The sequence below is a fragment of the Lygodium microphyllum genome, chromosome 26 (assembly GCF_053477565.2).
Source record: "Lygodium microphyllum isolate KBCC chromosome 26, Lygodium_microphyllum_v1.1.10, whole genome shotgun sequence".
NCBI classification, from domain to species: domain Eukaryota; kingdom Viridiplantae; phylum Streptophyta; class Polypodiopsida; order Schizaeales; family Lygodiaceae; genus Lygodium; species Lygodium microphyllum.
In genome coordinates this window covers 39,040,846-39,058,595 of record NC_141160.1, presented here as the reverse complement: position 1 = coordinate 39,058,595, position 17,750 = coordinate 39,040,846, and positions in this window count along the sequence as shown.

Below are 17,750 nucleotides of genomic sequence, written 5' to 3'. Positions count from 1 at the left end.
AGTCCTTAAGGAGGAAACCCTTGAATACCTTCATGAGATAAGTCCCAACTTGAATTTGAAAAATTTGTCATGCAATTATTAATCATTAAAAATAATTGTTGGGGTTGTTATTCTGGTAATAGCAGGGGATGGATGGTGGATGCTTAGTTTGTGGGTAACTTTGCTTAGTTTTTAAGGTAGCTTTGGCCTCACCGAGGGGGGGGGGGGGGGGGGGGGGGGTGTTTCACTCATGAGTATATGTATATATAACGTGAGTTCAAAATAAGGGGGTTTTAAAACACCATTTTTATACATTTTTTACATATAGAAGGGTGTCATATAAAGGTGTTACTTACATATTGAATAGAAAAGGGTTGTGTTTTATTGAAGAAAAATTCACAAATTAGGATATTTATAAATAGGCTATGAATGCACGTTATATAGAGAATATATATATAGTGAACCCCTCGAGGCTTTGGCCTAGTTTGGCTTTTAAGGTAGCTTTGGCCTAGTTTGGAAAAATTTATGTATCCAAATTTGGGGGAGGATTTTTCTAAGCCCATGGCCCAATAAATAAATTGTATTCTCTTGTTTACAATAAAGACTTGTATTGAAAGGACTGTTTTCCTTGTTTCTATATGTGTGCACTAAATTTGATGTAATGAACCTATGGTTCGCAATATCGTTAGTAAAGTTTGTTATAAATGTCTAAAGAAAATTGTGATAAGCCAATTAGATAATAAAAGGATGCCTTTGGATGTGTGTGAGAAGTATATGTTCCACTTCCTTAACAAAAGTTGTCCTATGAATGGATGGACCCAATTAGATTAGTCGGTTGGCTTCTCAAGCATTTTATGTCTAAAGATGAAACATTGACCTTCTTAAGATGCACGTTTTAGGCAAACCTTGCAAACACCCCAACACCCCCCCCACCCACCCACCCACCAAAAAGAAAGGAAAAGATGGTTTGATTGTGATGAAGTGGGCCACTTTAGAGCAACGTCCCAAATTGAACAATGGTGGCAAAGCACAAAGGTAGTTGGATCATAAGAGTGCCACACTAATTAGAGCTACAAATGACCAAGGTAGAGAATTTACAATAGCAATAGCATGAGCCCACCTTAATAAGCTAGAGGAATGAAAAGATCCATCCATTGGCAAAGAAATAGAAAGAGGAGCCATTCATGACACCTTGGCCAACAAAGGTTTGAATTGCTAGTTTTCAGAAAATCAAGATGTCAATGAATCAAATAAATACCCTCTTCAATGTTTTTATTGATTGTGGTAGTGCAAATTCTCTCATTTCTCCAAAATGTGAAAAAATGGTACAACAAGAGATTGAACTTGCTAACAATTTGCTGGTAGAATTAGCCAATTGAAAGGAAGTTTTGTCTACTTGACAAACCAAGGTAACTAGAATTGAGAGCATGATATTTTCTAGTGAGAATGGATTTGAAAAACGCTAACATTCGCTATTGAGAGAATCTTTTAAAGACCTACAAAGTGTAGATTAGGAGTGGGCTAATGTAAATTTTAGGCAGGAATTTAAAGTCCATGGAAGCAGAACATGAAGATTCGACAATTTTAGTGACCAAGAAAGATGGAAATGCAAAACTTCGGCTGTTGCAGTGGTTACAAAATTTTAGTAATTTTTGCGATGATCAGATCAAAGAGGGATGGCTTCCTAGCCATTTGGGATGGCAAGTCAGACATGTAGGATTTTTTAGATCTAGGACGGATGAGATGCACAAAGCTAGACATTGCCAAGCTTGAAATAGGACAAAAGAGAGAAGAAAATTGGGCATGGCCATTTGGGGGGACCATTGGCCCCCCTTTAAAAAAAATTTTGCGATAAGGGGGGAGGGGAATTTTTTGAAATGGTGTGAAGTTGCCCCCCCTCCCCCCTCAGTAATGTTTGTGGAGGAGGGGGACTATGGGGGCTGAGAAGAACCCCTGAATCAGACTATGGCAAGCAATTCTTGCAATTTTTTGCTTTCTATCGCAAGTCTCCAATAAAAAAATGGATGTCCGATGGTTGATATGCAAATCTAGTCTTTCTCTCTCCTCCCTGCTCTCTCCTCTTGTTGAGGGATGTTCACACACATGAATCTATGGAGAAAGGGGAAGGAGTTGGATGCGAGATGCTGATGGAATAATGGAATCTGAGCGGAGGAGATCATAGATTAGAGTTGGAGAGAGCATCAGCATCCATAAATGAGTGTCAATGGCCTTGCAACCATTAAATAAGCACCTCCAAAATTAGGTTTTTATGTGTAAGCAGTCATTTCATTCGTTTTATGAAAGATGTTTGATAGAATTGTTTGTAAATATAATCCTTTGATTAAAAATGCTGTAATTATACGGATTTCATGACAATGATAAATTGTGGGGGTTTTGTTGTGATTTTGGGATTCATTTGGAGTAGAAATGAATACAAAATTAATATTCAGTAATTGTGATTATTTCCAACCCATAAATAAAAAATATCAGAATGTTTATTTAAACAAATGAAGAAAAATAATGGAAAAATAGGGAAATTTTAGTTTTTTAATGCTAGAGAATTAAGAGAAAATATATTTTATGTTCGTGAATGTATGGCATGCCTGTAGTATGGGGGATAAGCCTCAGTTCAATTGTGTCTTCATGTTAAAGTCTATTTTACCTCTTTTTACAAGAAAAACACATGAAAAAACTGCTCTTTACACCTATCACGAAGCACAACCTAAACTATAAGGGGGAAGAGGGGTTTTGATGCTGATTAGTTGGTGAGAGTATATGAAATTCTGATTGATGGGACCTAAAACGGGCTGGCACTGGCTATAGCACTAGTCGGACCTCATGCTCATGACACACAAACACCCTCACGGCCTCGCGGACCAAGAGCGTCAATCTAATGCTGAAGGACAAACTGCCCTAAAGCTTAATCTCTGCGTTTATAGTTTATAGTCCAATATTTCCCTAAAACTCCTCAGAGGGAGATCCCTTATACATAGGCATAACGCCTCGTCACACACACATAGGAGGCACTCCACCGACTAATAGTCGGAGCCCCACTGCAGCTCTCCTACATCTCAGGGATTGGCCCTTTGATGCATTGCTAAACATATAATACAAACTCCTCTCTTTTATATTTCTCACATTTTCAGGAGATATACCATGCTTCCTCACTTCACAGTCCCTTAGGAAACCGACCCTCTACCCTACGATAAGGGATAACCTCACACTCTCAATCGTGGGTCAAAGTCCTAAGAAAACAATTGCTATGCAGTCCAGGAGATTTTCCTTTCGATGCCATGAACCATGCATAGTGCATAATGTGAATGGTTTAGTGCACAAACAATAAGAAAATCATCATTGTGCATCATGCGCAACCAATCTTTTCATGATTTCCATGCTAACGTTTATGTATTGAAACGAGGAGAGACACCGAGCCTTACGCTCATGTTGCCTTTTCCTTTATTTTAAAACAATATTCTATAGCCATGATGCAACACATAAATCAGATTTAAGATTGTACTTTGACGCTCAAACTCCCCTCTCACCCTACCGTTTAAGGTTTTGCAATCGTTGATGTCGTTTTATGTGTATTTCTTTGTAGAGAAAGCAATAAATACGGACAAAAACATAGAAATGAGGGTAAACCGAGGCTAACCTCGTGCTCTACCTTCATTATACATTGCACAAACACTTATGTAATTTTTTGGAATTTTCTTTTCATCGTTTCCTAATTTTCTTCCATTTAAAACCCAATTTTTACCTTTTTTGGTATTTTTCTTCTATTATTTTCAATAAAAAATGACTAGAAATTAGGATTGATTATGGGCTGTGGCCCTTAGGTTCTTTGACAGCAAAATTTCAGGTTTTATTAATATTATATCTCATGTTTCCCCTTTATTTTGCAAAAAACCCCCATTTTGCCTCTTAAACGCATGTTTTACGGGTTTTATACCATTAATTTCAGTCATAACACTTATGATTTTCTGATTTTCTGAGCATAAATTGATCAAACTCATAGCAAAAAGCAACATAATGCATAATCAGCCCATGGGAACAAATATTCATGAAGCAAATTGCATAAAACATCAATTTCATTTGTAAAAATAAAGTTACCGTTCTTTACGGGTTGCGGGTTTTTATTTGCCCTATTTCGGGACTGATTTCTAGCAGCCATTAATGTCCATGACAGTCCGGAATCAGCAATCTACCCTCCTCTTGCATCACGGAGCAATTCCATCTCGGTTGGACAAGCATCCGCCGTCAATCCTTCTTATTCCCACATGAATCTACCTCTAGAAGAGAGAGAGGGAGGAGAGAGAAAGACTGAAATCAGAGATTTTCATAGAGACCACCATTGCATGAGCAAAGCACGGCGAAATGACCACAGGCAGAGGGAAATGAAGCCCCATAGTCATTATGTATGGTTGTTCACAGGCAGGAGGAGAGAGAGAGAGGAGAGAGGGCGCAATTTGCGACAACGTGCTGTCGCCATATCTCTTCATCTTCTCCACGATTTCGCATGTTGCATTTCATGTGACATTTAACATTTGGGGCTCCCAAAGGTCACTTGCCCATTTGACCACTCTAATGTCCACCTCTTCAAATCTTGACCGGTTTCTTGGCTCCTTTCCCGTCTAGACTCCGAATTAAGCTCTGAAAAATCCTGGGCGTCCGGCTCGGCATCCCGCGTTGGCCGGTAACTCTTGAAATCCCGCATGGCAATCTGAAAAATTATCAAAAATCACCAAGTGTCGCTCGGGCGCCTTTTAAGCACTTTGACGCTTAAAATCGTCCTAGGTGGAGCTGCCGCCTTCGACGTTGAATATTTTTCCCTTGATATTCGTAATTTTTAGCTATTTTTAAGCACTTCTCGGCATCAAAACTCCGCTCTCATTGGCGATCACGGGATAGGGTGACTCAGTCCATCGAATCCCACACCAGATCTGCACAAAACAACCAAAGGAAGCATCAAGCTGATACAAAATAAATACATACTAAACACAGCACAGTGCTCACCCTACCCCCTGACAAAACCAAGGCATGACATCCACAAGGAGTAGGCCTAGCATAATCTGATAGAAGATCCGAAGCTAGTCACTAACCAACTACTCCAACATGGCCAAACTAAAAAGAACTATCAAAGAGGTTGCCCTAAGTGGTGGTCTGAACTACCTACTTGACTAAGGACAACACAACTAGGAGCTCCTAGTAGGCAAGGACTCCTATAGCCTGATCAAGAAGTATTTTCTTATAACACATTTCTTCTTTTAGGGTTTTATTTTCCATACTCAAGCATGTAAAAAGGAGGGAGCTGAGCGTAGTGACCCAAGGAGAATAGGGCATCGGTCTCAGGTCATGTCTCGATACCCAAGAACCTACCAAGCCCTCGCTAGGCGACACTTAATCCTTTTCTGACGCTCACTTTTATTTTCGCTCAACCTTCCTTATTTTCTTCTTTTCTAGCAAGATGCCACCCCTAAGAAGACAAGGCATCGGCCCCGGGTCTGACTCGTCCCCAGGAACCTACCAGGCCTTCGCAAGGCAATGATCAACTGCTTATAAAATTTCATTTAATTTCTTTTCTATTTTTATAGGGGGTTAGAACCCCTTTTTACACACCTTTTGTATATATTTATTGTCTTTAAGCTATTCAGGGTTTCTTTCCTCCTATCATCTTTATTTTCTTCTTCGGCAGGCTTCTCTAATTGCCTCACAACTAACAAGAACTCCTAGAACGTCTGCCTAGCAGGCTAGCAGAACAAGGTCACTAGGACTCCCTTCTAAACCAGGTCTTTTGATGTCTAGCAATGGCTTTACAAGAGGCAATGACTACTCAGACCTCCCCCAAACATACTGAACCTAAACCTGGGATTTCATGCCTTGGTCGCCGGTCCCCAATAATAAACAAAAAACCCCTTAACAAGTACACAAATACATATAACATAAAAACCACAGTACTCATAAAGGAGAGATATCACCTGGATAGGGCCACGAGAAGCTTCCACGCAACAAAAGGCTCCTTCCAAGCTCTTCTTCTGAACCTGTCTAGCACAAAACTAAAACAAACAACCATTAACCGCACCTGCACTAAACAGAAAACTGACCCTCTTGGCCTAATGAAATAAAGCACTTCACCACAAAAAAGGATCGGCCCTCTTGGCCTAACGAAATCAAGTAATAACACCTCGCAAAACGGGCCCTCTTGGCCTAACGAGATCAAACAAAATAACACCTACACATCCTTCCCTGGAATAGCACAGATATACAATAATAGGTTCCTTTCCAAGGAGGAAAAACAGGCTCGTAGCCCTGAACTAAATGCATAAGGTTATGACCCATCCCTCCTGCATAGATAGCAAGAGGCGTACGCATAACATGTTGTCGAATCAACCTATGGGTCTAGGATAATAATGGTAGATTGGTCTCGGCTACTCTTTGCATCACCCATATCAACCATCATCTGCCATATATTGCATGCTCTGATAACATTCCCCACAAGCGACCAGGTCCTATTTCATCATCAATAACAATATCCAAACTAGGACCACAATTAAAGAAGAGGTCTTCCTCATAAGCAAGATTTGCCAAAGAATCCGCAAACTGATTCTAGTAATGTGGAATCAGCTGAAAAGACACTCTCTCAAACTCCTCAAGTAGGGTCATAGCAGTTCGATGATACATACAGAGAATGGGATTCCACACTGTGTATGTCCCATCTAGCTAATTCAGGATCAACTGGGAATCCCCTTTCACTAACAACCGACGAATACCACCTTGTTTGGCAATATGCAGTCCCATAATCAAGGCTTTATACTCCGCCATATTGTTAGTGAATTCTACCCCGAGATAAGCAGCTAACTTCATCATAACTCTACGTCGGGGATCTCGGATTACTACTCCAACACTCCCTTTTTTATTAGGGCCCCTGGACGCTCCGTCAAAATATAATGTGTACGTCCACAATGGGTTTACACAGCCTGCCATTAGGAACTCCTCTATTCGTAATTATGGTAATCAAAGTTTAGCATATTGAGAGGATGCACTGACGGCTCCATCCCACCTTCTTCATTAAACTCAACAGGGATACTTGTCAATAGTCGTAAGCAGTGATGGAAAAAGACTTTAATCTCCCACACAAAGGTTCCATCTTCTTGCTCAATCACTTTGTATCCTTTGCTCCACCAGATAAGCTTCCCCTGATGGTATCTCTGCTCCAGATATGGGTGCTCCAAATAAGGGATTAACCGACCCATCAACCAGCTTTAAGCTCTTTTGCAAGTCTCAAATCATCCCTAGCATGGACCTACAATGCATTTTCTTTGTATTAGCATACTTAGAAATAATAAGGTTTAATCTTATTAAGATTAACCTTATTTTTAAAATCTACTCCCTGTAGATCAACTAATAGAGCCGTAGACCTATTTTTCCCCAACCTAACAATCTTGTAGGGCCCATCCCATTTAGGTTCCATCTTCCTTGGAAACAACTCCCTACACGCATCATAATAGAGGACTAATTGCCCTTTTTTAAAGGTATATTTCTTCGCTCTAAGGTCATACAACTGCTTCATTTGACGTTTAGCTACCTCCTGGTGTAATAGGCTTTGCAATTTCAGCTCATCCAGGTGGGCTATAGTCGTGAAACGTTCAAAAAGGGAATCCTTATCTCCCAAGGAGTGTTTAATTGCAAACCGTATGGTCAGCAATTCGATTTCAAGGGGTAACACACACTCTTCTCCATAAACCAATTTGAATGGAGTATGGCCCGTAGCTCGCTTGAACGTGGTATTGTACACCCATACTGCCACATACAACTTCCTGTCCCAGTCTCGTTTCTTCTCAGAGACTATCTTAGACAAGATCCCACAAGTTGTTTATTAGTACTTTCCACCTGCCCATTTGCTTGCGGATTATAAGGAGTCGTTTTATTATGCTTGATTTGCCAAGCCCCAGTCAAGATTTTGATCACCTTATTCAGGAAATGGGTTCCACGGTCTGACACTAACTCCCTCAGTGGATCAAAGCGGCAGATTTTGATTTGCCAAGCCTCAGTCAAGATTTTGATCACCTTATTCAGGAAATGGGTTCCACGGTCCGACACTAACTCCCTCGGTGGACCAAAGCGGCAGATAATCTGCTCTAAAAGGAAACTTGCAGTCTCTTTTGCATTGTCCTACCTCATCGCCCACGATTCTGACCATTTTATAAAATAATCAATGGCTACTATAATATACCTCTTCTGGGTAGTAGACGACGGAGTAATAGGACCCACAAAATCAATACCCCACTTCTCAAATGGAAGGATAGCCATGATAGGCGTAAGTGGGCGTTTCCTATTCTCTCTATTGTCATGCCTTTGACAGGTGTCACATCTCTTAACATACTCAAAAGAATCTTGGAAGATGGACGGCCACCAATATCCAGCTCGTAAAGCTTTCTGTGCCGTCAATCGTCCATCAAAGTACCCTCCACATGCAGAGTCATGACACTCCTCCAAGATAAAAGGAACCTCGTCAGGCATTACACATCGGTGGTAGATATCATCAACACCCTGCCGATATAGTGTCCCTGCGATCAAGGAAAACTTCAATGCGTGTTATTTGATTTTCCTCTTTTCAGACTTTGACAAACCAGCTCCCGTCTCTCCTGTTGATAGATAATGCGTAACAGCAGCATACCAAGATCGGATAGAAGCTATATCAATTTTAAACATTGCCTCAATATCACTTCCTTTAGCCAAAATCTCTTTCGGCTCCCCGAAATCCACAAGGCATTCCACAATACCCTACAACCTCGGTGGCTTACTCTTGATCTCATAATCGAACTCCTGCAAAGTGATTAACCACTTTGCCAAAAGATCAGGCGGTTGCAGCTTGTTCATAAGCAATCTAAGTGCTTCCGCCTTCGTATAAAACACTATCTTTTCATAGAGGATGTAGTGCCTGAATTTCTTAGTCCCAAAGACCATCGCAAGACACAACTTCTCCATGTAGGTATAATTAATCTGTGAAACGCCCAATTTTCGACTAGCAAAAGCTATCGGATGATACCACTTTTCTGTTGAGATATCGAGCTCCACTCGTGATATGCCAGGGTGACCGTTGTGCATTTATGTCACTGACTTGTCAGTTGTAGATGCGGTTGGTACACCGCCCATGAATAATAGCTAGACGACAGCTATCCTTATCTACTCTAGTTCGTGGCTCAGTTAGTATGCCACCTTAGTTAGTCGTCTTTGGTTTGAGACCCATATATAGGGTTCTTCTATTTCTTTGTATGAGAGTTCTTTTGGCTTACACAACTAAGAAGAGGAAAACTGTTTTCAGCCTCCACCCTTGTGTGTATTCCCCCATTGTGCAAGCAAGAAAGCTACAAGTGAGACTCCTTCCTTCTCTCCCACAATCTTGACATGGTATCAGAGCCTTGTTCGTGGTAAGGAGCTCAAGAAAGCAAGTCAAGCTCACGGTGTTCTGGTAAGAGGAGCAGTGTTGCTTTCATTTTCTGTTTTGGGAGCAGATCTCTACAGGTACCACAGCCGGAAATTGCAAGAGTGCATTGTCTTAGGTTGAGACGCCCTTCGCGGTGAAGCAAGAGGGCAGTATATGCTGTGGGTTAGGGATTTAGCCCTTGGCGACCCTGTTTTTTTAATTTGAGGCCATTTCGGGGCCTGTTTTGGAGGCAAAACTTTTCTGCACGCACTCAGAAAAAGGCCCAGTTTTATGCTGTGCGACCACTGTTCTACAGGTCGGTGAAAAGTTACTGTAGAAATTGCATCGTATGCTTGTGTGTAGAGACATTGGGAGTTTCAGAATCATCCTTGGTTCCTGTTTGTGCAAAATCGTCACTAGGAAGTGACTGTGTGGTCAAATACCACTTTCGCCAGTTTTGCAGATCTGCCCTTGTGAGGGTGAAGCTGAACTTTTGCAGTGACAGAATTTTTCGCAGTGTTCTGTAATGGCGTCTGATTCTCTCTCACCAAATTGTCACTGAAAAGCTTGACAAGAACAACTTCCAAGCATGGAAGTTTAGAATGACGAATTTCCTTATGGGAAAAGGATATTGGGAATTTGTTGCAGGAAATGAAGAAGAACCAGTTCTTCCTGATGTTCCCAATCAACAGCAAATGCAGGCATTCAAAGCATGGCATGAGAGAGCCAGGAAAGTTATGTACTGGCTGTCTATCAGCATTTCAGACTCTATGATTGTGCATATTCAGGATGCAAGTACGCCAAAGGAGGCATGGGATACTCTGTCAAAGATGTATAGCACAAATACGCAAGCCAGGAAAATGCAGCTCAAGCAAGAGTTGCACAATGTGCAAAGAGAAAATATGAGCATCAATGACTACCACATGAAGGTGAAGAAGATTGCAGATGCACTTGCTTCCATTGGGTCGCCAGTGGAAGATGATGATTTAATTTCTGTAACCTTGAATGGTCTAGGAAAGGATTATGCACAGTTTCGGACATCCATTTCAGTTCGTGAAAGATTTCCTGATTTTGAGGAGTTGATTGCTCTTCTAATTTCTGAGGAGCAGAGAAATGGTGGTGCATCTTCTTCAGGAGGAACTTCAAAAGAAACTGTCTTCTACTCAAATGCTGGAAGAGGTAGAGGCAGAGGTAGAGGAGGCCGATTTGGAGGCCGTGGCCGAAATCAGAATATGCAGCAAACTCAAGAAAACCAGTCCTATGGAGGAGGAGGTGGTAACTCTAGAGGCAGGGGGAGCCAAAGAGGTCGTGGTGGATGGCAAAGAGGCCAAAATGCAAACAGTAATGTTGAATGCTACTATTGTGGTAAAATGGGTCATATGGCTAAAGACTGCTATAAAAAGCAAAATGACATCATGAATGGAAAACTGCAACAAGGGAATTATGCATCTTCTAGTAGACAGGGTGATGACAGAAATGAGCATTTGTTTATGGTGCAGCACATGAACAATTCTGTGACAAGTGCAGAAGAAAGCAACGATGTGTGGTATGTTGACTCAGGTGCATCAAACCACATGACAGGTCATGCAGAATGGATGGAGGATGCAAGGAAAATGGAAAAACCAGGATTTGTGAAGACTGGTGATGATACTACACATCCGATTGTGCAGATTGGAAAAATTCATTTGTCTATGCAGGATGGGAAAAAGAAATACATGTCTGATGTATTTCATGTCCCGAATATCACCAAGAATCTGGTTTCTGTTGGTTAAATGGTTGAACAGGGCTTGCAGGTCAGATTTAATCCTCATGGATGCTTTGTTGAGGATATGAAAAATAAAGGTCGCTTGATAGTTAGCAAAAGGAAAGAAGAAGGGCAGAATGTTTACGTTGGATGCAGACATGTCTGAATTGAGTGCAGCAATGTTTGCACATGGGACCAGTGTAGTTACAGATATTGATATCTGGCATAAACGCATTGGTCATGTTAATGTACAGCGACTTAAATCAATGCAGGCCCAAAATATTGTTGCAGGATTGCCTAGATTCAAGGTTGCAGAAATGCATAAGGTATGTGAAGCCTGTCAGTTTGGAAAACAGGCAAGGAAACCATTTCCTAGACATGTTCAAGAGAGTAAGAAGCCATTGGAATTAATCCACTCTGATGTGTGGACTACTAAAGCTGCATCTCTTGGAGGCTGTCATTATTTTGTTACTTTTATTGATGACTATATCAGAAAAGTTTGGGTGTATTTTATGAAAAAGAAAAGTAAAGTTTTTGGGCATTTCAAAACTCTTAAAGCTATGGTTGAAAAAGAAACAGGCCTGCAAATAAAATGCCTAAGGTCAGATGGAGGGGAAGAGTACCTCTCAAATGAGTTTGCAAGGTTCTTGCAGGAGCATGGCATAAAGCAGCAATATTCATGCAGTCATACCCCACAGCAAAATGGAATTGCAGAAAGAAAAAACAGACATATTGGAGAGGTGTCTCGTGCCATGCTCAATGAAAAAGACCTACCAGATTTTTATTGGGATGAAGCAGTTGCTACAGCAGTCTACATAATGAACAGGACTCCCACTGCAGTAATACATGGAATGACTCCAGAGGAGAGGTATACTAGTAGGAAACCAGATATTTCTCATTTGAAAATTTTTGGTTGCATTGCCTATGTACATGTGCCAGATGCGTTGAGATCCAAGTTGGATCCAAAAGCTAAGAAGTGCATCTTTATTGGTTACTCTCTGTAGCAAAAAGGGTATAGATGCTATAACCCTTCTACTCGTAAGTTTACAGTGAGTAGAGATGTTGTTTTTGATGAGATGAGTAGCTGGTATAAACCAGTAAATGTGATTGATGATGTAGATGCACAAAATGGTAATGCTGCATAGAATTCACAGCAGCAGTCACAAAATATTAGTGGACTTGGAGCGTCCTCTAGCAGTGGTTCACATTCTTCGCCAAGGACAGGCAGATTGAGATCAGGAGAATCTTCTCAAAGTAATGCAGATAGTGGTATGCAGGTATCACGAAAAGGAAAAGAGAAGGTTGATCAGCCCATGTTTGATGTGAATGCAGGTCACTCTTATGTGGATGGTGAATCCAGTGGCTCAGAACAGAGCATTGATGATGAGTTGCGTATTCCTTCTATTGTTACACCTGGAGTAAGGAAGACCAGGGATGTTTTGAGAGCACCTGGGAGTGAACCTACTTTGCACAGGTCTACGAGAGCTAGATATCCTGTGGATAGGCTGAAATATGATGGATTTACAGCCATTCACTATGCATATATGGTCAAAGTGATATAGGAACCAGAACCTACTTCTTTTGAGCAAGCCATGGGAAGAGAAAAATGGGAGAAAGCCATGGATGAAGAAATGGATGCCTTGGAAGCAAATGCTACATGGGAGTTGGTACCTTTGCCTAAAGATAAGAATGCAATTGGCTGTAAGTGGGTTTATAAGGTGAAGCACAATGCAGATGGTTCTGTGAACAGATACAAGGCAAGATTAGTAGTCAAGGGGTATGCACAAACATATGGCATTGACTATGAAGAAACATTTAGTCCGGTTGCAAGGATGGCAACCGTAAGAGCAGTCATTGCTATGGCTGCATCAAAGGGATGGTCTTTACATCAGATGGATGTAAAGAATGCATTCTTGCATGGTGACCTGCAAGAAGAGGTCTATATGGAGCAGCCACCAGGTTATGTGCATGCTGTTCATCCTGAGTTTGTTTGCAGGTTGAAGAAAGCCTTGTATGGCTTGAAGCAAGCACCTAGAGCATGGTCTGACAAGATAGGACAGTATCTTGTCACTATTGGCTTTTAGATTTCCAAGGCAGATTTCTCACTTTATGTGAGAAAAATAGAGAAAGGTATTATGCTACTTGTCATTTATGTTGATGATTTGATTATGACAGGTGACAGTGATGAAGATATCCTTCATGTGAAAATGCTATTGAAGTAGAAGTTTGAGATGAAGGACTTGGGAGAGCTGCGTTATTTCTTGGGCATTGAGGTGATTAGATCACCAAGTGGGATACAGCTCTTGCAGAGGCAGTATGGATTAGACATGCTGTCCAAATATGGGATGACAGGCTGTAAGTCTATTTCAGTTCCTTTGGAGCAGAATGTGAAGCTGAGTGCAGATGCAGGTGAGCTTCTGGAAGACCCTACTATGTACAAATGCATAGTAGGAAGCTTGATTTATATGACTATTACCAGGCCAGATTTGAGCTATGTTGTTGGATTGGTAAGTCAGTTTATGCAGGCTCCAAGAAAACCGCATTTGGATGCGGCTAGACGCATACTCAGGTATGTGAAGTCCACATTGTAGTATGGACTATTTTATGAGACTGGGGTTCAGATACAGTTGCATGGATACACTAATGCTGATTGGGATGGTAGCATTTCTGATAGACGATCTACCAGTGGATATGTGTTCTCTTTTGGGAGTGCTGCAATCACTTGGAGCAGCAAGAAACAGCCTACAGTTGCCTTGTCGAGCACAGAGGCCGAGTACAGGGGTGCAGCAATGGCTGCATGTGAGGTAACTTGGTTGCATAAGCTACTTTATGATATGCATCAATCTACAAATGGACCAGTTGTCATTTATTGTGACAACATGAGCAGTATACACTTGGCAAATAACCCAGTCTATCATGCTAGAACAAAGCACATTGAGGTGCATTATCACTATGTGCGAGAGAGGGTTTTACTAGGTCTTATTGATCTAGTTTATGTCAGCACAGAGGATCAGGTAGCTGACATATTCATGAAGGCATTGGGCGCAGAGAGGCTGCACAAGTTCAGAGACCTGCTTGGTGTGCAAGAATTGGGATTGAGCTCGAGGGGGAGTGTTGAGATATTGAGCTCCACTCGTGATATGCCAGGGTGATCGTTGTGTATTTATGTCACCGACTTGTCAGTTGTAGATGCGGTTGGTACACCGCCCATGAATAATAGCTAGACGACAGCTATCCTTATCTACTCTAGTTCGTGGCTCAGTTAGTATGCCACCTTAGTTAGTTGTCTTTGTTTGAGACCCATATATAGGGTTCTTCTATTTCTTTGTATGAGAGTTCTTTTGGCTTACACAACTAAGAAGAGGAAAACTGTTTTCAGCCTCCACCCTTGTGTGTATTCCCCCATTGTGCAAGCAAGAAAGCTACAAGTGAGACTCCTTCCTTCTCTCCCACAATCTTGACATTTTCCTCCCAGATTTGGGCTAAACAGTAGCTGATACTATGCATAGTGGCTGCTGAAAATATGTAGAACATCTCACCTCTTTTAGGTGCTTTTAAAACGGGTGCTTTTACTAGCTCCTGTTTCACATCCTCAAAAGCTACCTTACAAGGGTCGCTCCATTCAAATGAAGAGCTAAAGGATAATAAATTCGTTAATGGCAACGTTCTTTCTGCCAAGGCATTTATAAATCTTCGATAGTACCCTATCGACGACAGAAAGCTATGAAACTCTTTCGGAGTGCGTGGTGGGCTCATAGCAACTATGACCTTGATCTTCTCAGGGTCAGTTGCTATTCCTACTGAACTGACCACATGGCCCAGCAATAGCCCATAAGGTGCTCCAAAAACACACTTCCATGGGTTAAGAGCAATATAAAATTGTCTGCAATGCTCAAAGCACTTTCTTAAAATAACCAACATCCTTTCCCTTACAGTAGCTGCCCCCAGGTCATCAATAAATACTTTCAACTCATCTGGGGAGATGTCACTGAAGGTCTTGTCTGCTGTTCGTTGCCACGATCCAGGTGCATTGCATAAACCAAAGGCCATCACATGGTGCACAAAAGTACCAAAGACAGTAATAAAAGTTGTTTTCAACTTGTCTTCTTCTGCAATTGCCATCTAGTTATATCCTGCAAAGCAATCCATAAACGAATATATCTCCCTACCCGCTAATTGATCCAAAATCTGGTCAATAAATGGCATCGGGTAGTAATCCTTAACTGTCTGCTTATTCAGCTCTCTAAAATCCACACATAATCGAATCTGGTTGTTCTTCTTCTTCCTGATAACAACGGGTGAACACCATTCTGTGTGTTGAACAGGGAAAATCAAACCAACTTTCCTTAACTTCTGTAATTCCTCAAACAGCCCGTCCCTCAATTCAAAAGGCATACGCCTTACCTTTTGATGCACAGGACGACTGCCTTCTTTCACAAGAATAGTATGAACAGCCAAGCTAGGAGGAATGCCTCTCAGCTCATCATAACTCCAAGCAAAGATATCGCGGAATTCTTGAATCAAGGACACATAGTCCTCCCTTTCTGCTGAACTGAGCATAGAACCTAATTTAATTGGCCGCGAATCATTCGATGTGCGAGGTCCAACTCAATCACATCCGCATCTCTTATCCTATCTTGCGGTTCTATCGGCTCATTTAGAGTTATTTGATAGATATCCTCTGTAGTGGACCCCTCTTTAGATTCATCGCTGGATGATGTCTCACTACCAGATGGATCGTCTGCTGTCTCTAATTCCGTAGAAGATAAAGGAGCTCTCTCACTTTGAGGAGACTCAGGATAAGCATCGACTATTACTCGATTAGCACCTCTACCTAGAACCACTCGACCAACAGTTATATCGACTTGATAGTCTGTTCGTAAGATCCAAGGTCTACCTAGCAAAACCCGATAGCTAGGGCGTCCTGCAAATCTGATCACCCTAAAGTCCAAGAAACATTCTACACTCGCGACTGTAACATGGACCTTAGTAACACAACCTTCTAGTTGTCTTAGACTATCATCAGCCATTCTCAGAAGGGTGGAGCTGTCTTTCTAGATGCCTATACCCAACCTCTCCATCAATTCTGAACTCATGATATTGATAGAAGATCCAATGTCTACAATGGCATGTTCCACTAATATTCCATCTATATAAGCTGGAACCCTAGGGCAGTTCTTTTCAGCATGGTCAAACCAATCTTCCCCTACTCGTGCTATGCCCAGGGGTTCCACAATATACCCGATACACAAGATCTTCTTGAATTCCTTGCGTACTTCTGGAGATAGTTTGATCAATTGCAAGAGATTCACATTTGGTTTAACTTCACAAAGAGAACTTGCTAAATCAAAGTCATGATAAGTAGCCAAAGCTCTCTTTTCTCACCAAACCATCCTCTCTCTTGGTCTTTGGACCGGTTTCGGTGCTTCTTTCTTAGCTCTTGCCTTCTTTCTTGGCACTTCCTCATCCTTTTTAGGGTCAACTTTCTTGTCAACCGGCCTTAGTGGTCCCCCTTCTATGCTAGAATTCTGGACTTGCGTCCCCTTATCCCCTTGTTTAGGGTTTCCCTCAACCAGCTTTGTATTATCCTTGTCAACCTCTTTAGCCTTTTGGCCTCTTGTCACGGCTCTTAAGTTAGAGGTTTCAGCATCCTGGACTCGTACAGCCTCAATTAGGCTGACTCCGTTGCCTTGTGGAAACTCTTCTATATTTGCTTTTCCCCTCTGCAATATTTGCTTAGGTGCATCATTCTGCTGCAAGTTATTTCCTTGCGCTCTATGATTCACTGGGCCCGGTTGTTTACTCCCTTGTTGGAGAGAACTAATCTTACTCCAACAGGTTGCAGCTAGATGGCCCGACTTCCCACAAATGTCACATTTCACATTTGGGCAATTTCTGGGGAAGTGCTGTCCACCACACCATTTACAACTGAATCTAGAGGGTCCACCCTCTTTAGGGCGTCGACTCCCTATCAAATTTTGTTGCTTCTTCAAGAAATTAACGTCGACGGCTATTTGTCGATACTGTTCGAAAATCATATCAGTATAATGCTTCATCATGTCCTTAACTTGGCCAAGGACATTAGATGCACTCGACTCGTAGCCTCGATCATCAACTCGTCGTTCCATTGGCCTAACGATCTGATTTGGAATTGGTTGTTGACCCACAGGAACAACATTCGAATTTGAAACTTGGCCTCCAATATTTGGTGGAGCCAATTGACTTGCCATAGGCATAGTCACACTGGGAGGAGCCGGTAATAGAGGTACATTCGAAATCATACTCCCTCTCCCATTAGGGTTAGTCATAGGCATCCCTTGACTTCCATTCGTCAATGCTGGATTGCCACTAGGTACTAAACCCCCATTAACATTCATTCGAGAGGAGTAGGCCGTTTGTAATCGTGCTTCTACTCCCTCTGCCCGCATAATAGCGGTATCTATATATGCTAAGGCCACACTGCTCAATTGTACTTGGATATTAAAGTCCAACCCATGCAAAAAGTATTGCAATTGGGCAGCTGGTGGAATGGGAATGTAAGTTTGCAACTTACGGAATACTTCCTTCAACTTCTTAGCATATGCTTTCACATTCTCATGAGGA